The following is a 17,454-nucleotide window of genomic DNA, read 5'->3' as shown; positions in this document are numbered from 1 at the left end:
ATCGCCTACAACCATACCACGTTGAATGCACCCGATCTCGTTCGATCTCGGAAGTTAAGCAATGTCGGGCTCGGTTAGTACTTGCATGGGTGACCGGCTGGGTATACCGAGTGTCGTAGGCTTTTCGTCGCCGTTTCATTCGATTTTGCTCTGTTTTCCAACAACTGCGAAATACAAATAGCCGAATAGACTACTACTTTATCGCCTACAACCATACCACGTTGAATGCACCCGATCTCGTTCGATCTCGGAAGTTAAGCAATGTCGGGCTCGGTTAGTACTTGCATGGATGACAGGCTGGGAATACCGAATGTCGTAGGCTTTTTGTCGCCGTTTCATTCGATTTTGCTCTGTTTTCCAACAACTGCGAAATACAAATACCCGAATAGACTACTACTTTATCGCCTACAACCATACCACGTTGAATGCACCCGATCTCGTTCGATCTCGGAAGTTAAGCAATGTCGGGCTCGGTTAGTACTTGCATGGGTGACCGGCTGGGAATACCGAGTGTCGTAGGCTTTTCGTCGCCGTTTCATTCGATTTTGCTCTGTTTTCCAACAACTGCGAAATACAAATAGCCGAATAGACTACTACTTTATCGCCTACAACCATACCACGTTGAATGCACCCGATCTCGTTCGATCTCGGAAGTTAAGCAATGTCGGGCTCGGTTAGTACTTGCATGGGTGACCGGCTGGGAATACCGAGTGTCGTAGGCTTTTTGTCGCCGTTTCACTCGATTTTGCTCTGTTTTCCAACAACTGCGAAATACAAATAGCCGAATACACTACTACTTTATCGCCTACAACCATACCACGTTGAATGCACCCGTTATCGTTCGATCTCGGAAGTTAAGCAATGTCGGGCTCGGTTAGTACTTGCATGGGTGACCGGCTGGAAATACCGAGTGTCGTAGGCTTTTCGTCGCCGTTTCATTCGATTTTGCTCTGTTTTCCAACAACTGCGAAATACAAATAGCCGAATAGACTACTACTTTATCGCCTACAACCATACCACGTTGAATGCACCCGATCTCGTTCGATCTCGGAAGTTAAGCAATGTCGGGCTCGGTTAGTACTTGCATGAGTGACCTGCTGGGAATACCGAGTGTCGTAGGCTTTTCGTCGCCGTTTCATTCGACTTTGCTCTGTTTTCCAACAACTGCGAAATACAAATAGCCGAATAGACTACTACTTTATCGCCTACAACCATACCACGTTGAATGCACTCGATCTCGGAAGTTAAGCAATGTCGGGCTCGGTTAGTACTTGCATGGGTGACCGGCTGGGAATACCGAGTGTCGTAGGCTTTTTGTCTCCGTTTCATTCGATTTTGCTCTGTTTTCCAACAACTGCGAAATACAAATAGCCGAATAGACTACTACTTTATCGCCTACAACCATACCACGTTGAATGCATCCGTTATCGTTCGATCTCGGAAGTTAAGCAATGTCAGGCTCGGTTAGTACTTGCATGGGTGACCGGCTGGGAATACCGAGTGTCGTAGGCTTTCCGTCGCCGTTTCATTCGATTTTGCTCTGTTTTCCAACAACTGCGAAATACAAATAGCCGAATAGACTACTACTTTATCGCCTACAACCATACCACGTTGAATGCACCCGATCTCGTTCGATCTCGGAAGTTAAGCAATGTCGGGCTCGGTTAGTACTTGCATGGGTGACCGGCTGGGAATACCGAATGTCGTAGGCTTTTCGTCGCCGTTTCATTCGATTTTGCTCTGTTTTCCAACAACTGCGAAATACAAATAGCCGAATAGACTACTACTTTATCGCCTACAACCATACCACGTTGAATGCACCCGTTATCGTTCGATCTCGGAAGTTAAGCAATGTCAGGCTCGGTTAGTACTTGCATGGGTGACCGGCTGGGAATACCGAGTGTCGTAGGCTTTTTGTCGCCGTTTCACTCGATTTTGCTCTGTTTTCCAACAACTGCGAAATACAAATAGCCGAATACACTACTACTTTATCGCCTACAACCATACTACGTTGAATGCACCCGTTATCGTTCGATCTCGGAAGTTAAGCAATGTCGGGCTCGGTTAGTACTTGCATGGGTGACCGGCTGGGAATACCGAATGTCGTAGGCTTTTCGTCGCCGTTTCATTCGATTTTGCTCTGTTTTCCAACAACTGCGAAATACAAATAGCCGAATAGATAACTACTTTATCGCCTACAACCATACCACGTTGAATGCACCCGATCTCGTTCGATCTCGGAAGTTAAGCAATGTCGGGCTCGGTTAGTACTTGCATGGGTGACCTGCTGGGAATACCGAGTGTCGTAGGCTTTTCGTCGCCGTTTCATTCGATTTTGCTCTGTTTTTCAACAACTGCGAAATACAAATAGCCGAATAGACTACTACTTTATCGCCTACAACCATACCACGTTGAATGCACTCGATCTCCGAAGTTAAGCAATGTCGGGCTCGGTTAGTACTTGCATGGGTGACCGGCTGGGAATACCGAGTGTCGTAGGCTTTTTGTCGCCGTTTCATTCGATTTTGCTCTGTTTTCCAACAACTGCGAAATACAAATAGCCGAATAGACTACTACTTTATCGCCTACAACCATACCACGTTGAATGCACCCGTTATCGTTCGATCTCGGAAGTTAAGCAATGTCAGGCTCGGTTAGTACTTGCATGGGTGACCGGCTGGGAATACCGAGTGTCGTAGGCTTTTCGTCGCCGTTTCATTCGATTTTGCTCTGTTTTCCAACAACTGCGAAATACAAATAGCCGAATAGACTACTACTTTATCGCCTACAACCATACCACGTTGAATGCACCCGATCTCGTTCGATCTCGGAAGTTAAGCAATGTCGGGCTCGGTTAGTACTTGCATGGGTGACCGGCTGGGAATACCGAGTGTCGTAGGCTTTTCGTCTCCGTTTCATTCGATTTTGCTCTGTTTTCCAACAACTGCGAAATACAAATAGCCGAATAGACTACTACTTTATCGCCTACAACCATACCACGTCGAATGCACCCGATCTCGGAAGTTAAGCAATGTCGGACTCGGTTAGTACTTGCATGGGTGACCGACTGGGAATACCGAGTGTCGTAGGCTTTTCGTCGCCGCTTCATTCGATTTTGCTCTGTTTACCAACAACTGCAAAATACAAATAGCCGAATAGACTACTACTTTATCGCCTACAACCATACCACGTTGACTGCACCCGATCTCGTTCGATCTCGGAAGTTAAGCAATGTCGGGCTCGGTTAGTACTTGCATGGGTGACCGGCTGGGAATACCGAGTGTCGTAGGCTTTTCGTCGCCGTTTCATTCGATTTTGCTCTGTTTTCCAACAACTGCGAAATACAAATAGCCGAATAGACTACTACTTTATTGCCTACAACCATACCACGTTGAATGCACCCGATCTCGTTCGATCTCGGAAGTTAAGCAATGTCGGGCTCGGTTAGTACTTGCATGGGTGACCGGCCGGGAATACCGAGTGTCGTAGGCTTTTTTTTCGTCGCCGTTCCATTCGTTTTTTCTCTGTTTTCTAACAACTGCAAAATACAAATAGCAGAACAGACTACTACTTTATCGACTACAACCATACCACGTTGAATGCACCCTATCTCGTTCGATCTCGGAAGTTAAGAAATGTCGGGCTCGGTTAGTACTTGCATGGGTGACCGGCTGGGAATACCGAGTGTCGTAGGCTTTTCGTCGCCGCTTCATTCGATTTTGCTCTGTTTTCCAACAACTGCAAAATACAAATAGCCGAATAGACTACTACTTTATCGCCTACAACCATACCACGTTGAATGCACCCGATCTCGTTCGATCTCGGAAGTTAAGCAATGTCGGGCTCGGTTAGTACTTGCATGGGTGACCGGCTGGGAATACCGAGTGTCGTAGGCTTTTCGTCGCCGTTTCATTCGATTTTGCTCTGTTTTACAACAACTGCGAAATACAAATAGCCGAATAGACTACTACTTTATCGCCTACAACCATACCACGTTGAATGCACCCGATCTCGTTCGATCTCGGAAGTTAAGCAATGTCGGGCTCGGTTAGTACTTGCATGGGTGACCGGCTGGGAATACCGAGTGTCGTAGGCTTTTCGTCGCCGTTTCATTCGATTTTGCTCTGTTTTCCAACAACTGCGAAATACAAATAGCCGAATAGACTACTACTTTATCGCCTACAACCATACCACGTTGAATGCACCCGATCTCGTTCGATCTCGGAAGTTAAGCAATGTCGGGCTCGGTTAGTACTTGCATGGGTGACAGGCTGGGAATACCGAATGTCGTAGGCTTTTTGTCGCCGTTTCATTCGATTTTGCTCTGTTTTCCAACAACTGCGAAATACAAATAGCCGAATAGACTACTACTTTATCGCCTACAACCATACCACGTTGAATGCACCCGATCTCGTTCGATCTCGGAAGTTAATCAATGTCGGGCTCGGTTAGTACTTGCATGGGTGACCGGCTGGGAATACCGAGTGTCGTAGGCTTTTCGTCGCCGTTTCATTCGATTTTGCTCTGTTTTCCAACAACTGCGAAATACAAATAGCCGAATAGACTACTACTTTATCGCCTACAACCATACCACGTTGAATGCACCCGATCTCGTTCGATCTCGGAAGTTAAGCAATGTCGGGCTCGGTTAGTACTTGCATGGGTGACCGGCTGGGAATACCGAGTGTCGTAGGCTTTTTGTCGCCGTTTCACTCGATTTTGCTCTGTTTTCCAACAACTGCGAAATACAAATAGCCGAATACACTACTACTTTATCGCCTACAACCATACCACGTTGAATGCACCCGTTATCGTTCGATCTCGGAAGTTAAGCAATGTCGGGCTCGGTTAGTACTTGCATTGGTGACCGGCTGGGAATACCGAGTGTCGTAGGCTTTTCGTCGCCGTTTCATTCGATTTTGCTCTGTTTTCCAACAACTGCAAAATACAAATAGCCGAATAGACTGCTACTTTATCGCCTACAACCATACCACGTTGAATGCACCCGATCTCGTTCGATCTCGGAAGTTAAGCAATGTCGGGCTCGGTTAGTACTTGCATGGGTGACCGGCTGGGAATACCGAGTGTCGTAGGCTTTTCGTCGCCGTTTCATTCGATTTTGCTCTGTTTTACAACAACTGCGAAATACAAATAGCCGAATAGACTACTACTTTATCGCCTACAACCATACCACGTTGAATGCACCCGATCTCGTTCGATCTCGGAAGTTAAGCAATGTCGGGCTCGGTTAGTACTTGCATGGGTGACCGGCTGGGAATACCGAGTGTCGTAGGCTTTTCGTCGCCGTTTCATTCGATTTTGCTCTGTTTTCCAACAACTGCGAAATACAAATAGCCGAATAGACTACTACTTTATCGCCTACAACCATACCACGTTGAATGCACCCGATCTCGTTCGATCTCGGAAGTTAAGCAATGTCGGGCTCGGTTAGTACTTGCATGGGTGACAGGCTGGGAATACCGAATGTCGTAGGCTTTTTGTCGCCGTTTCATTCGATTTTGCTCTGTTTTCCAACAACTGCGAAATACAAATAGCCGAATAGACTACTACTTTATCGCCTACAACCATACCACGTTGAATGCACCCGATCTCGTTCGATCTCGGAAGTTAATCAATGTCGGGCTCGGTTAGTACTTGCATGGGTGACCGGCTGGGAATACCGAGTGTCGTAGGCTTTTCGTCGCCGTTTCATTCGATTTTGCTCTGTTTTCCAACAACTGCGAAATACAAATAGACGAATAGACTACTACTTTATCGCCTACAACCATACCACGTTGAATGCACCCGATCTCGTTCGATCTCGGAAGTTAAGCAATGTCAGGCTCGGTTAGTACTTGCATGGGTGACCGGCTGGGAATACCGAGTGTCGTAGGCTTTTTGTCGCCGTTTCACTCGATTTTGCTCTGTTTTCCAACAACTGCGAAATACAAATAGCCGAATACACTACTACTTTATCGCCTACAACCATACCACGTTGAATGCACCCGTTATCGTTCGATCTCGGAAGTTAAGCAATGTCGGGCTCGGTTAGTACTTGCATTGGTGACCGGCTGGGAATACCGAGTGTCGTAGGCTTTTCGTCGCCGTTTCATTCGATTTTGCTCTGTTTTCCAACAACTGCGAAATACAAATAGCCGAATAGACTGCTACTTTATCGCCTACAACCATACCACGTTGAATGCACCCGATCTCGTTCGATCTCGGAAGTTAAGCAATGTCGGGCTCGGTTAGTACTTGCATGAGTGACCTGCTGGGAATACCGAGTGTCGTAGGCTTTTCGTCGCCGTTTCATTCGATTTTGCTCTGTTTTCCAACAACTGCGAAATACAAATAGCCGAATAGACTACTACTTTATCGCCTACAACCATACCACGTTGAATGCACTCGATCTCGGAAGTTAAGCAATGTCGGGCTCGGTTAGTACTTGCATGGGTGACCGGCTGGGAATACCGAGTGTCGTAGGCTTTTTGTCGCCGTTTCATTCGATTTTGCTCTGTTTTCCAACAACTGCGAAATACAAATAGCCGAATAGACTACTACTTTATCGCCTACAACCATACCACGTTGAATGCACCCGTTATCGTTCGATCTCGGAAGTTAAGCAATGTCAGGCTCGGTTAGTACTTGCATTGGTGACCGGCTGGGAATACCGAGTGTCGTAGGCTTTTCGTCGCCGTTTCATTCGATTTTGCTCTGTTTTCCAACAACTGCGAAATACAAATAGCCGAATAGACTACTACTTTATCGCCTACAACCATACCACGTTGAATGCACCCGATCTCGTTCGATCTCGGAAGTTAAGCAATGTCGGGCTCGGTTAGTACTTGCATGGTTGACCGGCTGGGAATACCGAATGTCGTAGGCTTTTCGTTGCCGTTTCATTCGATTTTGCTCTGTTTTCCAACAACTGCGAAATACAAATAGCCGAATAGACTACTACTTTATCGCCTACAACCATACCACGTTGAATGCACCCGTTATCGTTCGATCTCGGAAGTTAAGCAATGTCAGGCTCGGTTAGTACTTGCATGGGTGACCGGCTGGGAATACCGAGTGTCGTAGGCTTTTCGTCGCCGTTTCATTCGATTTTGCTCTGTTTTCCAACAACTGCGAAATACAAATAGCCGAATAGACTACTACTTTATCGCCTACAACCATACCACGTTGAATGCACCCGATCTCGTTTGATCTCGGAAGTTAAGCAATGTCGGGCTCGGTTAGTACTTGCATGGGTGACCGGCTGGGAATACCGAGTGTCGTAGGCTTTTTGTCGCCGTTTCATTCGATTTTGCTCTGTTTTCCAACAACTGCGAAATACAAATAGCCGAATAGACTACTACTTTATCGCCTACAACCATACCACGTTGAATGCACCCGTTATCGTTCGATCTCGGAATTTAAGCAATGTCAGGCTCGGTTAGTACTTGCATGGGTGACCGGCTGGGAATAAAGAGTGTCGTAGGCTTTTCGTCGCCGTTTCATTCGATTTTGCTATGTTTTCCAACAACTGCGAAATACAAATAGCCGAATAGACTACTACTTTATCGCCTACAACCATACCACGTTGAATGCACCCGATCTCGTTCGATCTCGGAAGTTAAGCAATGTCGGGCTCGGTTAGTACTTGCATGGGTGACCGGCTGGGAATACCGAGTGTCGTGGGCTTTTTGTCGCCGTTTCATTCGATTTTGCTCTGTTTTCCAACAACTGCGAAATACAAATAGCCGAATAGACTACTACTTTATCGCCTACAACCATACCACGTTGAATGCACCCGATCTCGTTCGATCTCGGAAGTTAAGCAATGTCGGGCTCGGTTAGTACTTGCATGGGTGACCGGCTGGGAATACCGAGTGTCGTAGGCTTTTCGTCGCCGTTTCATTCGATTTTGCTCTGTTTTCCAACAACAGCGAAATACAAATAGCCGAATAGACTACTACTTTATCGCCTACAACCATACCACGTTGAATGCACACGATCTCGTTCGATCTCGGAAGTTAAGCAATGTCGGGCTCGGTTAGTACTTGCATGGGTGACCGGCTGGGAATACCGAGTGTCGTAGGCTTTTTGTCGCCGTTTCATTCGATTTTGCTCTGTTTTCCAACAACTGCGAAATACAAATAGCCGAATAGACTACTACTTCATCGCCTACAACCATACCACGTTGAATGCACCCGTTATCGTTCGATCTCGGAAGTTAAGCAATGTCGGGCTCGGTTAGTACTTGCATGGGTGACCGGCTGGGAATACCGAGTGTCGTAGGCTTTTCGTCGCCGTTTCATTCGATTTTGCTCTGTTTTCCAACAACTGCGAAATACAAATAGCCGAATAGACTACTACTTTATCGCCTACAACCATACCACGTTGAATGCACCCGATCTCGTTCGATCTCGGAAGTTAAGCAATGTCGGGCTCGGTTAGTACTTGCATGGATGACCGGCTGGGAATACCGAGTGTCGTAGGCTTTTCGTCGCCGTTTCATTCGATTTTGCTCTTTTTTCCAACAACTGCGAAATACAAATAGCCGAATAGACTACTACTTTATCGCCTACAACCATACCACGTTGAATGCACTCGATCTCGGAAGTTAAGCAATGTCGGGCTCGGTTAGTACTTGCATGGGTGACCGGCTGGGAATACCGAGTGTCGTAGGCTTTTCGTCGCCGTTTCATTCGATTTTGCTCTGTTTTCCAACAACTGCGAAATACAAATAGCCGAATAGACTACTACTTTATCGCCTACAACCATACCACGTTGAATGCACCCGTTATCGTTCGATCTCGGAAGTTAAACAATGTCAGGCTCGGTTAGAACTTGCATGGGTGACCGGCTGGGAATACCGAGTGTCGTAGGCTTTTCGTCGCCGTTTCATTCGATTTTGCTCTGTTTTCCAACAACTGCGAAATACAAATAGCCTAATAGACCACTTCTTTATCGCCTACAACCATACCACGTTGAATGCACCCGATCTCGTTCGATCTCGGAAGTTAAGCAATGTCGGGCTCGGTTAGTACTTGCATGGGTGACCGGCTGGGAATACCGAGTGTCGTAGTCTTTTTGTCGCCGTTTCATTCGATTTTGCTCTGTTTTCCAACAACTGCGAAATACAAATAGCCGAATAGACTACTACTTTATCGCCTACAACCATACCACGTTGAATGCACCCGATATCGTTCGATCTCGGAAGTTAAGCAATGTCGGGCTCGGTTAGTACTTGCATGGGTGACCGGCTGGGAATACCGAGTGTCGTAGGCTTTTCGTCGCCGTTTCATTCGATTTTGCTCTGTTTTCCAACAACTGCGAAATACAAATAGCCGAATAGACTACTACTTTATCGCCTACAACCATACCACGTTGAATGCACCCGATCTCGTTCGATCTCGGAAGTTAAGCAATGTCGGGCTCGGTTAGTACTTGCATGGGTGACCGGCTGGGAATACCGAGTGTCGTAGGCTTTTCGTCGCCGATTCGTTCGATTTTGCTCTGATTTCCAACAACTGCGAAATACAAATAGCCGAATAGACTACTACTTTATCGCCTACAACCATACCACGTTGAATGCACCCGATCTCGTCGATCTCGGAAGTTAAGCAATGTCGGGTTCGGTTAGTACTTGCATGGGTGACCGGCTGGGAATACCGAGTGTCGTAAGCTTTTCGTCGTCGTTTCATTCGATTTTGCTGTGTTTTCTAACAACTGCGAAATACAAATAGCCGAATAGACTACTACTTCATCGCCTACAACCATACCACGTTGAATGCTCCCGATCTTGTTCGATCTCGGAAGTTAAGCAATGTCGGGCTTGGTTAGTACTTGCATGGGTGACCGGCTGGGAATACCGAGTGTCGTAGGCTTTTCGTCGCCGTTTCATTCGATTTTGCTCTGTTTTCCAACAACTGCGAAATACAAATAGCCGAATAGACTACTACTTTATCGCCTACAACCATACCACGGTGAATGCACCCGATCTCGTTCGATTTAAGCAGTTAAGCAATGTCGGGCTCGGTTAGTACTTGCATGGGTGACTGGCTGGGAATACCGAGTGTCGTAGGCTTTTCGTCGCCGTTTCATTCGATTTTGCTCTGTTTCCCAACAACTGCGAAATACAAATAGCCGAATAGACTACTACTTTATTGCCTACAACCATACCACGTTGAATGCACCCGATCTCGTCGATCTCGGAAGTTAAGCAATGTCGGGCTCGGTTAGTACTTGCATGGGTGACCGGCTGGGAATACCTAGTGTCGTAGGCTTTTCGTCGCCGTTTCGTTCGATTTTGCTCTGATTTCCAACAACTGCGAAATACAAATAGCCGAATAGACTACTACTTCATCGCCTACAACCATACCACGTTGAATGCTCCCGATCTTGTTCGATCTCGGAAGTTAAGCAATGTCGGGCTTGGTTAGTACTTGCATGGGTGACCGGCTGGGAATACCGAGTGTCGTAGGCTTTTCGTCGCCGTTTCATTCGATTTTGCTCTGTTTTCTAACAACTGCAAAATACAAATAGCCGAATAGATTACTACTTTATCGCCTACAACCATACCACGGTGAATGCACCCGATCTCGTTCGATCTCGGAAGTTAAGCAATGTCGGGCTCGGTTAGTACTTGCATGGGTGACCGGCTGGGAATACCGAGTGTCGTAGGCTTTTCCTCGCCGTTTCATTCGATTTTGCTCTGTTTTCCAACAACTGCGAAATACAAATAGCCGAATAGACTACTACTTTATTGCCTACAACCATACCACGTTGAATGCACCCGATCTCGTTCGATCTCGGAAGTTAAGCAATGTCGGGCTCGGTTAGTACTTGCATGGGTGACCGGCTGGGAATACCGAGTGTCGTAGGCTTTTTGTCGCCGTTTCATTCGATTTTGCTCTGTTTTCCAACAACTGCGAAATACAAATAGCCGAATAGACTACTACTTTATCGCCTACAACCATACCACGTTGAATGCACCCGATCTCGTTCGATCTCGGAAGTTAAGCAATGTCGGGCTCGGTTAGTACTTGCATGGGTGACCGGCTGGGAATACCGAGTGTCGTAGGCTTCTCGTCGCCGTTTCATTCGATGTTGCTCTGTTTTCCAACAACTGCGAAATACAAATAGCCGAATAGAATACTACTTTATCGCCTACAACCATACCACGTTGAATGCACCCGATCTCGTTCGATCTCGGAAGTTAAGCAATGTCGGGCTCGGTTAGTACTTGCATGGGTGACGGGCTGGGAAAACCGAGTGTCGTAGGCTTTTTGTCGCCGTTTCATTCGATTTTGCTCTGTTTTCCAACAACTGCGAAATACAAATAGCCGAATAGACTACTACTTTATCGCCTACAACCATACCACGTTGAATGCACCCGTTATCGTTCGATCTCGGAAGTTAAGCAATGTCGGGCTCGGTTAGTACTTGCATGGGTGACCGGCTGGGAATACCGAGTGTCATAGGCTTTTCGTCGCCGTTTCATTCGATTTTGCTCTGTTTTCCAACAACTGCGAAATACAAATAGCCGAATGGACTACTACTTTATCGCCTACAACCATACCACGTTGAATGCACCCGATCTCGTTCGATCTCGGAAGTTAAGCAATGTCGGGCTCGGTTAGTACTTGCATGGGTGACCGGCTGGGAATACCGAGTGTCGTAGGCTTTTCGTCGCCGTTTCATTCGATTTTGCTCTGTTTTCCAACAACTGCGAAATACAAATAGCCGAATAGACTACTACTTTATCGCCTACAACCATACCACGTTGAATGCACTCGATCTCGGAAGTTAAGCAATGTCGGGCTCGGTTAGTACTTGCATGGGTGACCGGCTGGGAATACCGAGTGTCGTAGGCTTTTTGTCGCCGTTTCATTCGATTTTGCTCTGTTTTCCAACAACTGCGAAAAACAAATAGCCGAATAGACTACTACTTTATCGCCTACAACCATACCACGTTGAATGCACCCGATCTCGTTCGATCTCGGAAGTTAAGCAATGTCGGGCTCGGTTAGTACTTGCATGGGTGACCGGCTGGGAATACCGAGTGTCGTAGGCTTTTCGTCGCCGTTTCATTCGATTTTGCTCTGTTTTCTAACAACTGCGAAATACAAATAGCCGAATAGACTACTACTTTATCGCCTACAACCATACCACGGTGAATGCACCCGATCTCGTTCGATTTAAGCAGTTAAGCAATGTCGGGCTCGGTTAGTACTTGCATGGGTGACTGGCTGGGAATACCGAGTGTCGTAGGCTTTTCGTCGCCGTTTCATTCGATTTTGCTCTGTTTTCCAACAACTGCGAAATACAAATAGCCGAATAGACTACTACTTTATTGCCTACAACCATACCACGTTGAATGCACCCGATCTCGTCGATCTCGGAAGTTAAGCAATGTCGGGTTCGGTTAGTACTTGCATGGGTGACCGGCTGGAAATACCGAGTGTCGTAAGCTTTTCGTCGTCGTTTCATTCGATTTTGCTGTGTTTTCTAACAACTGCGAAATACAAATAGCCGAATAGACTACTACTTCATCGCCTACAACCATACCACGTTGAATGCTCCCGATCTTGTTCGATCTCGGAAGTTAAGCAATGTCGGGCTTGGTTAGTACTTGCATGGGTGACCGGCTGGGAATACCGAGTGTCGTAGGCTTTTCGTCGCCGTTTCATTCGATTTTGCTCTGTTTTCCAACAACTGCGAAATACAAATAGCCGAATAGACTACTACTTTATCGCCTACAACCATACCACGGTGAATGCACCCGATCTCGTTCGATTTAAGCAGTTAAGCAATGTCGGGCTCGGTTAGTACTTGCATGGGTGACTGGCTGGGAATACCGAGTGTCGTAGGCTTTTCGTCGCCGTTTCATTCGATTTTGCTCTGTTTTCCAACAACTGCGAAATACAAATAGCCGAATAGACTACTACTTTATTGCCTACAACCATACCACGTTGAATGCACCCGATCTCGTCGATCTCGGAAGTTAAGCAATGTCGGGCTCGGTTAGTACTTGCATGGGTGACCGGCTGGGAATACCTAGTGTCGTAGGCTTTTCGTCGCCGTTTCGTTCGATTTTGCTCTGATTTCCAACAACTGCGAAATACAAATAGCCGAATAGACTACTACTTCATCGCCTACAACCATACCACGTTGAATGCTCCCGATCTTGTTCGATCTCGGAAGTTAAGCAATGTCGGGCTTGGTTAGTACTTGCATGGGTGACCGGCTGGGAATACCGAGTGTCGTAGGCTTTTCGTCGCCGTTTCATTCGATTTTGCTCTGTTTTCTAACAACTGCAAAATACAAATAGCCGAATAGACTACTACTTTATCGCCTACAACCATACCACGGTGAATGCACCCGATCTCGTTCGATCTCGGAAGTTAAGCAATGTCGGGCTCGGTTAGTACTTGCATGGGTGACCGGCTGGGAATACCGAGTGTCGTAGGCTTTTCCTCGCCGTTTCATTCGATTTTGCTCTGTTTTCCAACAACTGCGAAATACAAATAGCCGAATAGACTACTACTTTATTGCCTACAACCATACCACGTTGAATGCACCCGATCTCGTTCGATCTCGGAAGTTAAGCAATGTCGGGCTCGGTTAGTACTTGCATGGGTGACCGGCTGGGAATACCGAGTGTCGTAGGCTTTTTGTCGCCGTTTCATTCGATTTTGCTCTGTTTTCCAACAACTGCGAAATACAAATAGCCGAATAGACTACTACTTTATCGCCTACAACCATACCACGTTGAATGCACCCGATCTCGTTCGATCTCGGAAGTTAAGCAATGTCGGGCTCGGTTAGTACTTGCATGGGTGACCGGCTGGGAATACCGAGTGTCGTAGGCTTCTCGTCGCCGTTTCATTCGATTTTGCTCTGTTTTCCAACAACTGCGAAATACAAATAGCCGAATAGACTACTACTTTATCGCCTACAACCATACCACGGTGAATGCACCCGATCTCGTTCGATTTAAGCAGTTAAGCAATGTCGGGCTCGGTTAGTACTTGCATGGGTGACTGGCTGGGAATACCGAGTGTCGTAGGCTTTTCGTCGCCGTTTCATTCGATTTTGCTCTGTTTCCCAACAACTGCGAAATACAAATAGCCGAATAGACTACTACTTTATTGCCTACAACCATACCACGTTGAATGCACCCGATCTCGTCGATCTCGGAAGTTAAGCAATGTCGGGCTCGGTTAGTACTTGCATGGGTGACCGGCTGGGAATACCTAGTGTCGTAGGCTTTTCGTCGCCGTTTCGTTCGATTTTGCTCTGATTTCCAACAACTGCGAAATACAAATAGCCGAATAGACTACTACTTCATCGCCTACAACCATACCACGTTGAATGCTCCCGATCTTGTTCGATCTCGGAAGTTAAGCAATGTCGGGCTTGGTTAGTACTTGCATGGGTGACCGGCTGGGAATACCGAGTGTCGTAGGCTTTTCGTCGCCGTTTCATTCGATTTTGCTCTGTTTTCTAACAACTGCAAAATACAAATAGCCGAATAGATTACTACTTTATCGCCTACAACCATACCACGGTGAATGCACCCGATCTCGTTCGATCTCGGAAGTTAAGCAATGTCGGGCTCGGTTAGTACTTGCATGGGTGACCGGCTGGGAATACCGAGTGTCGTAGGCTTTTCCTCGCCGTTTCATTCGATTTTGCTCTGTTTTCCAACAACTGCGAAATACAAATAGCCGAATAGACTACTACTTTATTGCCTACAACCATACCACGTTGAATGCACCCGATCTCGTTCGATCTCGGAAGTTAAGCAATGTCGGGCTCGGTTAGTACTTGCATGGGTGACCGGCTGGGAATACCGAGTGTCGTAGGCTTTTTGTCGCCGTTTCATTCGATTTTGCTCTGTTTTCCAACAACTGCGAAATACAAATAGCCGAATAGACTACTACTTTATCGCCTACAACCATACCACGTTGAATGCACCCGATCTCGTTCGATCTCGGAAGTTAAGCAATGTCGGGCTCGGTTAGTACTTGCATGGGTGACCGGCTGGGAATACCGAGTGTCGTAGGCTTCTCGTCGCCGTTTCATTCGATGTTGCTCTGTTTTCCAACAACTGCGAAATACAAATAGCCGAATAGAATACTACTTTATCGCCTACAACCATACCACGTTGAATGCACCCGATCTCGTTCGATCTCGGAAGTTAAGCAATGTCGGGCTCGGTTAGTACTTGCATGGGTGACGGGCTGGGAAAACCGAGTGTCGTAGGCTTTTTGTCGCCGTTTCATTCGATTTTGCTCTGTTTTCCAACAACTGCGAAATACAAATAGCCGAATAGACTACTACTTTATCGCCTACAACCATACCACGTTGAATGCACCCGTTATCGTTCGATCTCGGAAGTTAAGCAATGTCGGGCTCGGTTAGTACTTGCATGGGTGACCGGCTGGGAATACCGAGTGTCATAGGCTTTTCGTCGCCGTTTCATTCGATTTTGCTCTGTTTTCCAACAACTGCGAAATACAAATAGCCGAATGGACTACTACTTTATCGCCTACAACCATACCACGTTGAATGCACCCGATCTCGTTCGATCTCGGAAGTTAAGCAATGTCGGGCTCGGTTAGTACTTGCATGGGTGACCGGCTGGGAATACCGAGTGTCGTAGGCTTTTCGTCGCCGTTTCATTCGATTTTGCTCTGTTTTCCAACAACTGCGAAATACAAATAGCCGAATAGACTACTACTTTATCGCCTACAACCATACCACGTTGAATGCACTCGATCTCGGAAGTTAAGCAATGTCGGGCTCGGTTAGTACTTGCATGGGTGACCGGCTGGGAATACCGAGTGTCGTAGGCTTTTTGTCGCCGTTTCATTCGATTTTGCTCTGTTTTCCAACAACTGCGAAAAACAAATAGCCGAATAGACTACTACTTTATCGCCTACAACCATACCACGTTGAATGCACCCGATCTCGTTCGATCTCGGAAGTTAAGCAATGTCGGGCTCGGTTAGTACTTGCATGGGTGACCGGCTGGGAATACCGAGTGTCGTAGGCTTTTCGTCGCCGTTTCATTCGATTTTGCTCTGTTTTCTAACAACTGCGAAATACAAATAGCCGAATAGACTACTACTTTATCGCCTACAACCATACCACGGTGAATGCACCCGATCTCGTTCGATTTAAGCAGTTAAGCAATGTCGGGCTCGGTTAGTACTTGCATGGGTGACTGGCTGGGAATACCGAGTGTCGTAGGCTTTTCGTCGCCGTTTCATTCGATTTTGCTCTGTTTTCCAACAACTGCGAAATACAAATAGCCGAATAGACTACTACTTTATTGCCTACAACCATACCACGTTGAATGCACCCGATCTCGTCGATCTCGGAAGTTAAGCAATGTCGGGTTCGGTTAGTACTTGCATGGGTGACCGGCTGGAAATACCGAGTGTCGTAAGCTTTTCGTCGTCGTTTCATTCGATTTTGCTGTGTTTTCTAACAACTGCGAAATACAAATAGCCGAATAGACTACTACTTCATCGCCTACAACCATACCACGTTGAATGCTCCCGATCTTGTTCGATCTCGGAAGTTAAGCAATGTCGGGCTTGGTTAGTACTTGCATGGGTGACCGGCTGGGAATACCGAGTGTCGTAGGCTTTTCGTCGCCGTTTCATTCGATTTTGCTCTGTTTTCCAACAACTGCGAAATACAAATAGCCGAATAGACTACTACTTTATCGCCTACAACCATACCACGGTGAATGCACCCGATCTCGTTCGATTTAAGCAGTTAAGCAATGTCGGGCTCGGTTAGTACTTGCATGGGTGACTGGCTGGGAATACCGAGTGTCGTAGGCTTTTCGTCGCCGTTTCATTCGATTTTGCTCTGTTTTCCAACAACTGCGAAATACAAATAGCCGAATAGACTACTACTTTATTGCCTACAACCATACCACGTTGAATGCACCCGATCTCGTCGATCTCGGAAGTTAAGCAATGTCGGGCTCGGTTAGTACTTGCATGGGTGACCGGCTGGGAATACCTAGTGTCGTAGGCTTTTCGTCGCCGTTTCGTTCGATTTTGCTCTGATTTCCAACAACTGCGAAATACAAATAGCCGAATAGACTACTACTTCATCGCCTACAACCATACCACGTTGAATGCTCCCGATCTTGTTCGATCTCGGAAGTTAAGCAATGTCGGGCTTGGTTAGTACTTGCATGGGTGACCGGCTGGGAATACCGAGTGTCGTAGGCTTTTCGTCGCCGTTTCATTCGATTTTGCTCTGTTTTCTAACAACTGCAAAATACAAATAGCCGAATAGACTACTACTTTATCGCCTACAACCATACCACGGTGAATGCACCCGATCTCGTTCGATCTCGGAAGTTAAGCAATGTCGGGCTCGGTTAGTACTTGCATGGGTGACCGGCTGGGAATACCGAGTGTCGTAGGCTTTTCC

At 46.8% G+C, this 17,454-nt stretch overlaps 54 non-coding genes and 34 pseudogenes across 54 annotated transcripts; all 88 read left to right on the top strand.

Moving 5' to 3' along the window:
• The first annotated feature begins 3 nt into the window (after positions 1-3).
• Positions 4-122, top strand: LOC144415922 (5S ribosomal RNA). The gene has a single exon (XR_013471816.1). It is a non-coding gene; the product is annotated as a 5S ribosomal RNA (ribosomal RNA).
• Positions 123-203: 81 nt separating this feature from the next.
• Positions 204-322, top strand: LOC144418367 (5S ribosomal RNA; annotated as a pseudogene).
• Positions 323-403: 81 nt separating this feature from the next.
• LOC144413641 (5S ribosomal RNA) lies at positions 404-522 on the top strand. Its single transcript, XR_013469532.1, has one exon. It is a non-coding gene; the product is annotated as a 5S ribosomal RNA (ribosomal RNA).
• Positions 523-603: 81 nt separating this feature from the next.
• Positions 604-722, top strand: LOC144413640 (5S ribosomal RNA). The gene has a single exon (XR_013469531.1). It is a non-coding gene; the product is annotated as a 5S ribosomal RNA (ribosomal RNA).
• An 81-nt stretch (positions 723-803) lies between these two features.
• On the top strand, positions 804-922 carry LOC144418419 (5S ribosomal RNA; annotated as a pseudogene).
• An 81-nt stretch (positions 923-1,003) lies between these two features.
• LOC144415996 (5S ribosomal RNA) lies at positions 1,004-1,122 on the top strand. The gene has a single exon (XR_013471890.1). It is a non-coding gene; the product is annotated as a 5S ribosomal RNA (ribosomal RNA).
• Positions 1,123-1,203: 81 nt separating this feature from the next.
• Positions 1,204-1,312, top strand: LOC144412367 (5S ribosomal RNA; annotated as a pseudogene).
• Positions 1,313-1,393: 81 nt separating this feature from the next.
• LOC144412534 (5S ribosomal RNA) lies at positions 1,394-1,512 on the top strand (annotated as a pseudogene).
• Positions 1,513-1,593: 81 nt separating this feature from the next.
• Positions 1,594-1,712, top strand: LOC144416268 (5S ribosomal RNA). The gene has a single exon (XR_013472161.1). It is a non-coding gene; the product is annotated as a 5S ribosomal RNA (ribosomal RNA).
• Positions 1,713-1,793: 81 nt separating this feature from the next.
• Positions 1,794-1,912, top strand: LOC144412055 (5S ribosomal RNA; annotated as a pseudogene).
• An 81-nt stretch (positions 1,913-1,993) lies between these two features.
• On the top strand, positions 1,994-2,112 carry LOC144412515 (5S ribosomal RNA; annotated as a pseudogene).
• An 81-nt stretch (positions 2,113-2,193) lies between these two features.
• Positions 2,194-2,312, top strand: LOC144414589 (5S ribosomal RNA). Its single transcript, XR_013470479.1, has one exon. It is a non-coding gene; the product is annotated as a 5S ribosomal RNA (ribosomal RNA).
• Positions 2,313-2,393: 81 nt separating this feature from the next.
• Positions 2,394-2,502, top strand: LOC144412950 (5S ribosomal RNA; annotated as a pseudogene).
• Positions 2,503-2,583: 81 nt separating this feature from the next.
• Positions 2,584-2,702, top strand: LOC144412053 (5S ribosomal RNA; annotated as a pseudogene).
• Positions 2,703-2,783: 81 nt separating this feature from the next.
• Positions 2,784-2,902, top strand: LOC144413638 (5S ribosomal RNA). Its single transcript, XR_013469529.1, has one exon. It is a non-coding gene; the product is annotated as a 5S ribosomal RNA (ribosomal RNA).
• An 81-nt stretch (positions 2,903-2,983) lies between these two features.
• On the top strand, positions 2,984-3,092 carry LOC144412819 (5S ribosomal RNA; annotated as a pseudogene).
• An 81-nt stretch (positions 3,093-3,173) lies between these two features.
• On the top strand, positions 3,174-3,292 carry LOC144414828 (5S ribosomal RNA). Its single transcript, XR_013470718.1, has one exon. It is a non-coding gene; the product is annotated as a 5S ribosomal RNA (ribosomal RNA).
• An 81-nt stretch (positions 3,293-3,373) lies between these two features.
• On the top strand, positions 3,374-3,492 carry LOC144414629 (5S ribosomal RNA). The gene has a single exon (XR_013470518.1). It is a non-coding gene; the product is annotated as a 5S ribosomal RNA (ribosomal RNA).
• Positions 3,493-3,577: 85 nt separating this feature from the next.
• Positions 3,578-3,696, top strand: LOC144418307 (5S ribosomal RNA; annotated as a pseudogene).
• Positions 3,697-3,777: 81 nt separating this feature from the next.
• On the top strand, positions 3,778-3,896 carry LOC144413637 (5S ribosomal RNA). Its single transcript, XR_013469528.1, has one exon. It is a non-coding gene; the product is annotated as a 5S ribosomal RNA (ribosomal RNA).
• An 81-nt stretch (positions 3,897-3,977) lies between these two features.
• Positions 3,978-4,096, top strand: LOC144413636 (5S ribosomal RNA). The gene has a single exon (XR_013469527.1). It is a non-coding gene; the product is annotated as a 5S ribosomal RNA (ribosomal RNA).
• Positions 4,097-4,177: 81 nt separating this feature from the next.
• LOC144418024 (5S ribosomal RNA) lies at positions 4,178-4,296 on the top strand (annotated as a pseudogene).
• An 81-nt stretch (positions 4,297-4,377) lies between these two features.
• Positions 4,378-4,496, top strand: LOC144415398 (5S ribosomal RNA). The gene has a single exon (XR_013471290.1). It is a non-coding gene; the product is annotated as a 5S ribosomal RNA (ribosomal RNA).
• Positions 4,497-4,577: 81 nt separating this feature from the next.
• LOC144413635 (5S ribosomal RNA) lies at positions 4,578-4,696 on the top strand. Its single transcript, XR_013469526.1, has one exon. It is a non-coding gene; the product is annotated as a 5S ribosomal RNA (ribosomal RNA).
• An 81-nt stretch (positions 4,697-4,777) lies between these two features.
• Positions 4,778-4,896, top strand: LOC144412271 (5S ribosomal RNA; annotated as a pseudogene).
• Positions 4,897-4,977: 81 nt separating this feature from the next.
• LOC144413634 (5S ribosomal RNA) lies at positions 4,978-5,096 on the top strand. Its single transcript, XR_013469525.1, has one exon. It is a non-coding gene; the product is annotated as a 5S ribosomal RNA (ribosomal RNA).
• Positions 5,097-5,177: 81 nt separating this feature from the next.
• Positions 5,178-5,296, top strand: LOC144413633 (5S ribosomal RNA). Its single transcript, XR_013469524.1, has one exon. It is a non-coding gene; the product is annotated as a 5S ribosomal RNA (ribosomal RNA).
• An 81-nt stretch (positions 5,297-5,377) lies between these two features.
• Positions 5,378-5,496, top strand: LOC144418023 (5S ribosomal RNA; annotated as a pseudogene).
• Positions 5,497-5,577: 81 nt separating this feature from the next.
• LOC144415397 (5S ribosomal RNA) lies at positions 5,578-5,696 on the top strand. The gene has a single exon (XR_013471289.1). It is a non-coding gene; the product is annotated as a 5S ribosomal RNA (ribosomal RNA).
• An 81-nt stretch (positions 5,697-5,777) lies between these two features.
• On the top strand, positions 5,778-5,896 carry LOC144415992 (5S ribosomal RNA). Its single transcript, XR_013471886.1, has one exon. It is a non-coding gene; the product is annotated as a 5S ribosomal RNA (ribosomal RNA).
• Positions 5,897-5,977: 81 nt separating this feature from the next.
• LOC144412270 (5S ribosomal RNA) lies at positions 5,978-6,096 on the top strand (annotated as a pseudogene).
• An 81-nt stretch (positions 6,097-6,177) lies between these two features.
• Positions 6,178-6,296, top strand: LOC144415994 (5S ribosomal RNA). Its single transcript, XR_013471888.1, has one exon. It is a non-coding gene; the product is annotated as a 5S ribosomal RNA (ribosomal RNA).
• Positions 6,297-6,377: 81 nt separating this feature from the next.
• Positions 6,378-6,486, top strand: LOC144412365 (5S ribosomal RNA; annotated as a pseudogene).
• An 81-nt stretch (positions 6,487-6,567) lies between these two features.
• LOC144412887 (5S ribosomal RNA) lies at positions 6,568-6,686 on the top strand (annotated as a pseudogene).
• An 81-nt stretch (positions 6,687-6,767) lies between these two features.
• Positions 6,768-6,886, top strand: LOC144417293 (5S ribosomal RNA). The gene has a single exon (XR_013473186.1). It is a non-coding gene; the product is annotated as a 5S ribosomal RNA (ribosomal RNA).
• An 81-nt stretch (positions 6,887-6,967) lies between these two features.
• LOC144412052 (5S ribosomal RNA) lies at positions 6,968-7,086 on the top strand (annotated as a pseudogene).
• An 81-nt stretch (positions 7,087-7,167) lies between these two features.
• Positions 7,168-7,286, top strand: LOC144414477 (5S ribosomal RNA). The gene has a single exon (XR_013470367.1). It is a non-coding gene; the product is annotated as a 5S ribosomal RNA (ribosomal RNA).
• Positions 7,287-7,367: 81 nt separating this feature from the next.
• LOC144413090 (5S ribosomal RNA) lies at positions 7,368-7,486 on the top strand (annotated as a pseudogene).
• An 81-nt stretch (positions 7,487-7,567) lies between these two features.
• LOC144414800 (5S ribosomal RNA) lies at positions 7,568-7,686 on the top strand. Its single transcript, XR_013470691.1, has one exon. It is a non-coding gene; the product is annotated as a 5S ribosomal RNA (ribosomal RNA).
• Positions 7,687-7,767: 81 nt separating this feature from the next.
• On the top strand, positions 7,768-7,886 carry LOC144413632 (5S ribosomal RNA). Its single transcript, XR_013469523.1, has one exon. It is a non-coding gene; the product is annotated as a 5S ribosomal RNA (ribosomal RNA).
• Positions 7,887-7,967: 81 nt separating this feature from the next.
• On the top strand, positions 7,968-8,086 carry LOC144415955 (5S ribosomal RNA). Its single transcript, XR_013471849.1, has one exon. It is a non-coding gene; the product is annotated as a 5S ribosomal RNA (ribosomal RNA).
• Positions 8,087-8,167: 81 nt separating this feature from the next.
• Positions 8,168-8,286, top strand: LOC144417864 (5S ribosomal RNA; annotated as a pseudogene).
• Positions 8,287-8,367: 81 nt separating this feature from the next.
• On the top strand, positions 8,368-8,486 carry LOC144415179 (5S ribosomal RNA). The gene has a single exon (XR_013471071.1). It is a non-coding gene; the product is annotated as a 5S ribosomal RNA (ribosomal RNA).
• An 81-nt stretch (positions 8,487-8,567) lies between these two features.
• Positions 8,568-8,676, top strand: LOC144412364 (5S ribosomal RNA; annotated as a pseudogene).
• An 81-nt stretch (positions 8,677-8,757) lies between these two features.
• On the top strand, positions 8,758-8,876 carry LOC144413010 (5S ribosomal RNA; annotated as a pseudogene).
• An 81-nt stretch (positions 8,877-8,957) lies between these two features.
• LOC144414931 (5S ribosomal RNA) lies at positions 8,958-9,076 on the top strand. The gene has a single exon (XR_013470823.1). It is a non-coding gene; the product is annotated as a 5S ribosomal RNA (ribosomal RNA).
• An 81-nt stretch (positions 9,077-9,157) lies between these two features.
• On the top strand, positions 9,158-9,276 carry LOC144416877 (5S ribosomal RNA). Its single transcript, XR_013472770.1, has one exon. It is a non-coding gene; the product is annotated as a 5S ribosomal RNA (ribosomal RNA).
• An 81-nt stretch (positions 9,277-9,357) lies between these two features.
• Positions 9,358-9,476, top strand: LOC144413631 (5S ribosomal RNA). Its single transcript, XR_013469522.1, has one exon. It is a non-coding gene; the product is annotated as a 5S ribosomal RNA (ribosomal RNA).
• Positions 9,477-9,557: 81 nt separating this feature from the next.
• On the top strand, positions 9,558-9,675 carry LOC144418134 (5S ribosomal RNA; annotated as a pseudogene).
• An 81-nt stretch (positions 9,676-9,756) lies between these two features.
• LOC144416416 (5S ribosomal RNA) lies at positions 9,757-9,875 on the top strand. Its single transcript, XR_013472309.1, has one exon. It is a non-coding gene; the product is annotated as a 5S ribosomal RNA (ribosomal RNA).
• Positions 9,876-9,956: 81 nt separating this feature from the next.
• Positions 9,957-10,075, top strand: LOC144412931 (5S ribosomal RNA; annotated as a pseudogene).
• An 81-nt stretch (positions 10,076-10,156) lies between these two features.
• Positions 10,157-10,274, top strand: LOC144416150 (5S ribosomal RNA). The gene has a single exon (XR_013472044.1). It is a non-coding gene; the product is annotated as a 5S ribosomal RNA (ribosomal RNA).
• Positions 10,275-10,355: 81 nt separating this feature from the next.
• On the top strand, positions 10,356-10,474 carry LOC144416415 (5S ribosomal RNA). The gene has a single exon (XR_013472308.1). It is a non-coding gene; the product is annotated as a 5S ribosomal RNA (ribosomal RNA).
• An 81-nt stretch (positions 10,475-10,555) lies between these two features.
• Positions 10,556-10,674, top strand: LOC144415674 (5S ribosomal RNA). The gene has a single exon (XR_013471567.1). It is a non-coding gene; the product is annotated as a 5S ribosomal RNA (ribosomal RNA).
• An 81-nt stretch (positions 10,675-10,755) lies between these two features.
• Positions 10,756-10,874, top strand: LOC144413630 (5S ribosomal RNA). The gene has a single exon (XR_013469521.1). It is a non-coding gene; the product is annotated as a 5S ribosomal RNA (ribosomal RNA).
• Positions 10,875-10,955: 81 nt separating this feature from the next.
• On the top strand, positions 10,956-11,074 carry LOC144413629 (5S ribosomal RNA). Its single transcript, XR_013469520.1, has one exon. It is a non-coding gene; the product is annotated as a 5S ribosomal RNA (ribosomal RNA).
• An 81-nt stretch (positions 11,075-11,155) lies between these two features.
• On the top strand, positions 11,156-11,274 carry LOC144416818 (5S ribosomal RNA). The gene has a single exon (XR_013472711.1). It is a non-coding gene; the product is annotated as a 5S ribosomal RNA (ribosomal RNA).
• An 81-nt stretch (positions 11,275-11,355) lies between these two features.
• LOC144418412 (5S ribosomal RNA) lies at positions 11,356-11,474 on the top strand (annotated as a pseudogene).
• An 81-nt stretch (positions 11,475-11,555) lies between these two features.
• Positions 11,556-11,674, top strand: LOC144413626 (5S ribosomal RNA). The gene has a single exon (XR_013469518.1). It is a non-coding gene; the product is annotated as a 5S ribosomal RNA (ribosomal RNA).
• Positions 11,675-11,755: 81 nt separating this feature from the next.
• On the top strand, positions 11,756-11,864 carry LOC144412363 (5S ribosomal RNA; annotated as a pseudogene).
• An 81-nt stretch (positions 11,865-11,945) lies between these two features.
• Positions 11,946-12,064, top strand: LOC144413625 (5S ribosomal RNA). Its single transcript, XR_013469517.1, has one exon. It is a non-coding gene; the product is annotated as a 5S ribosomal RNA (ribosomal RNA).
• An 81-nt stretch (positions 12,065-12,145) lies between these two features.
• LOC144412930 (5S ribosomal RNA) lies at positions 12,146-12,264 on the top strand (annotated as a pseudogene).
• Positions 12,265-12,345: 81 nt separating this feature from the next.
• On the top strand, positions 12,346-12,463 carry LOC144412187 (5S ribosomal RNA; annotated as a pseudogene).
• An 81-nt stretch (positions 12,464-12,544) lies between these two features.
• Positions 12,545-12,663, top strand: LOC144416414 (5S ribosomal RNA). Its single transcript, XR_013472307.1, has one exon. It is a non-coding gene; the product is annotated as a 5S ribosomal RNA (ribosomal RNA).
• An 81-nt stretch (positions 12,664-12,744) lies between these two features.
• LOC144412929 (5S ribosomal RNA) lies at positions 12,745-12,863 on the top strand (annotated as a pseudogene).
• An 81-nt stretch (positions 12,864-12,944) lies between these two features.
• On the top strand, positions 12,945-13,062 carry LOC144416149 (5S ribosomal RNA). Its single transcript, XR_013472043.1, has one exon. It is a non-coding gene; the product is annotated as a 5S ribosomal RNA (ribosomal RNA).
• Positions 13,063-13,143: 81 nt separating this feature from the next.
• On the top strand, positions 13,144-13,262 carry LOC144416413 (5S ribosomal RNA). The gene has a single exon (XR_013472306.1). It is a non-coding gene; the product is annotated as a 5S ribosomal RNA (ribosomal RNA).
• Positions 13,263-13,343: 81 nt separating this feature from the next.
• On the top strand, positions 13,344-13,462 carry LOC144415673 (5S ribosomal RNA). The gene has a single exon (XR_013471566.1). It is a non-coding gene; the product is annotated as a 5S ribosomal RNA (ribosomal RNA).
• Positions 13,463-13,543: 81 nt separating this feature from the next.
• LOC144413624 (5S ribosomal RNA) lies at positions 13,544-13,662 on the top strand. The gene has a single exon (XR_013469516.1). It is a non-coding gene; the product is annotated as a 5S ribosomal RNA (ribosomal RNA).
• An 81-nt stretch (positions 13,663-13,743) lies between these two features.
• Positions 13,744-13,862, top strand: LOC144413623 (5S ribosomal RNA). The gene has a single exon (XR_013469515.1). It is a non-coding gene; the product is annotated as a 5S ribosomal RNA (ribosomal RNA).
• An 81-nt stretch (positions 13,863-13,943) lies between these two features.
• On the top strand, positions 13,944-14,062 carry LOC144412928 (5S ribosomal RNA; annotated as a pseudogene).
• An 81-nt stretch (positions 14,063-14,143) lies between these two features.
• Positions 14,144-14,261, top strand: LOC144416148 (5S ribosomal RNA). The gene has a single exon (XR_013472042.1). It is a non-coding gene; the product is annotated as a 5S ribosomal RNA (ribosomal RNA).
• Positions 14,262-14,342: 81 nt separating this feature from the next.
• Positions 14,343-14,461, top strand: LOC144416412 (5S ribosomal RNA). The gene has a single exon (XR_013472305.1). It is a non-coding gene; the product is annotated as a 5S ribosomal RNA (ribosomal RNA).
• An 81-nt stretch (positions 14,462-14,542) lies between these two features.
• On the top strand, positions 14,543-14,661 carry LOC144415671 (5S ribosomal RNA). The gene has a single exon (XR_013471564.1). It is a non-coding gene; the product is annotated as a 5S ribosomal RNA (ribosomal RNA).
• Positions 14,662-14,742: 81 nt separating this feature from the next.
• Positions 14,743-14,861, top strand: LOC144413622 (5S ribosomal RNA). Its single transcript, XR_013469514.1, has one exon. It is a non-coding gene; the product is annotated as a 5S ribosomal RNA (ribosomal RNA).
• Positions 14,862-14,942: 81 nt separating this feature from the next.
• Positions 14,943-15,061, top strand: LOC144413621 (5S ribosomal RNA). The gene has a single exon (XR_013469513.1). It is a non-coding gene; the product is annotated as a 5S ribosomal RNA (ribosomal RNA).
• Positions 15,062-15,142: 81 nt separating this feature from the next.
• Positions 15,143-15,261, top strand: LOC144416817 (5S ribosomal RNA). Its single transcript, XR_013472710.1, has one exon. It is a non-coding gene; the product is annotated as a 5S ribosomal RNA (ribosomal RNA).
• An 81-nt stretch (positions 15,262-15,342) lies between these two features.
• On the top strand, positions 15,343-15,461 carry LOC144418410 (5S ribosomal RNA; annotated as a pseudogene).
• An 81-nt stretch (positions 15,462-15,542) lies between these two features.
• LOC144413620 (5S ribosomal RNA) lies at positions 15,543-15,661 on the top strand. Its single transcript, XR_013469512.1, has one exon. It is a non-coding gene; the product is annotated as a 5S ribosomal RNA (ribosomal RNA).
• An 81-nt stretch (positions 15,662-15,742) lies between these two features.
• LOC144412362 (5S ribosomal RNA) lies at positions 15,743-15,851 on the top strand (annotated as a pseudogene).
• Positions 15,852-15,932: 81 nt separating this feature from the next.
• Positions 15,933-16,051, top strand: LOC144413619 (5S ribosomal RNA). Its single transcript, XR_013469511.1, has one exon. It is a non-coding gene; the product is annotated as a 5S ribosomal RNA (ribosomal RNA).
• An 81-nt stretch (positions 16,052-16,132) lies between these two features.
• LOC144412927 (5S ribosomal RNA) lies at positions 16,133-16,251 on the top strand (annotated as a pseudogene).
• Positions 16,252-16,332: 81 nt separating this feature from the next.
• On the top strand, positions 16,333-16,450 carry LOC144412186 (5S ribosomal RNA; annotated as a pseudogene).
• Positions 16,451-16,531: 81 nt separating this feature from the next.
• Positions 16,532-16,650, top strand: LOC144416411 (5S ribosomal RNA). The gene has a single exon (XR_013472304.1). It is a non-coding gene; the product is annotated as a 5S ribosomal RNA (ribosomal RNA).
• Positions 16,651-16,731: 81 nt separating this feature from the next.
• On the top strand, positions 16,732-16,850 carry LOC144412925 (5S ribosomal RNA; annotated as a pseudogene).
• Positions 16,851-16,931: 81 nt separating this feature from the next.
• On the top strand, positions 16,932-17,049 carry LOC144416147 (5S ribosomal RNA). Its single transcript, XR_013472041.1, has one exon. It is a non-coding gene; the product is annotated as a 5S ribosomal RNA (ribosomal RNA).
• Positions 17,050-17,130: 81 nt separating this feature from the next.
• On the top strand, positions 17,131-17,249 carry LOC144416410 (5S ribosomal RNA). Its single transcript, XR_013472303.1, has one exon. It is a non-coding gene; the product is annotated as a 5S ribosomal RNA (ribosomal RNA).
• An 81-nt stretch (positions 17,250-17,330) lies between these two features.
• On the top strand, positions 17,331-17,449 carry LOC144415670 (5S ribosomal RNA). The gene has a single exon (XR_013471563.1). It is a non-coding gene; the product is annotated as a 5S ribosomal RNA (ribosomal RNA).
• The last annotated feature ends 5 nt before the right edge of the window (positions 17,450-17,454 follow it).

This window comes from Styela clava, chromosome 15, assembly GCF_964204865.1.
Source record: "Styela clava chromosome 15, kaStyClav1.hap1.2, whole genome shotgun sequence".
In the NCBI taxonomy this organism is placed as follows: Eukaryota; Metazoa; Chordata; class Ascidiacea; order Stolidobranchia; family Styelidae; genus Styela; species Styela clava.
Note: the sequence above shows the minus strand (reverse complement) of the source record. Positions and strands in the feature narration are given on the sequence as shown.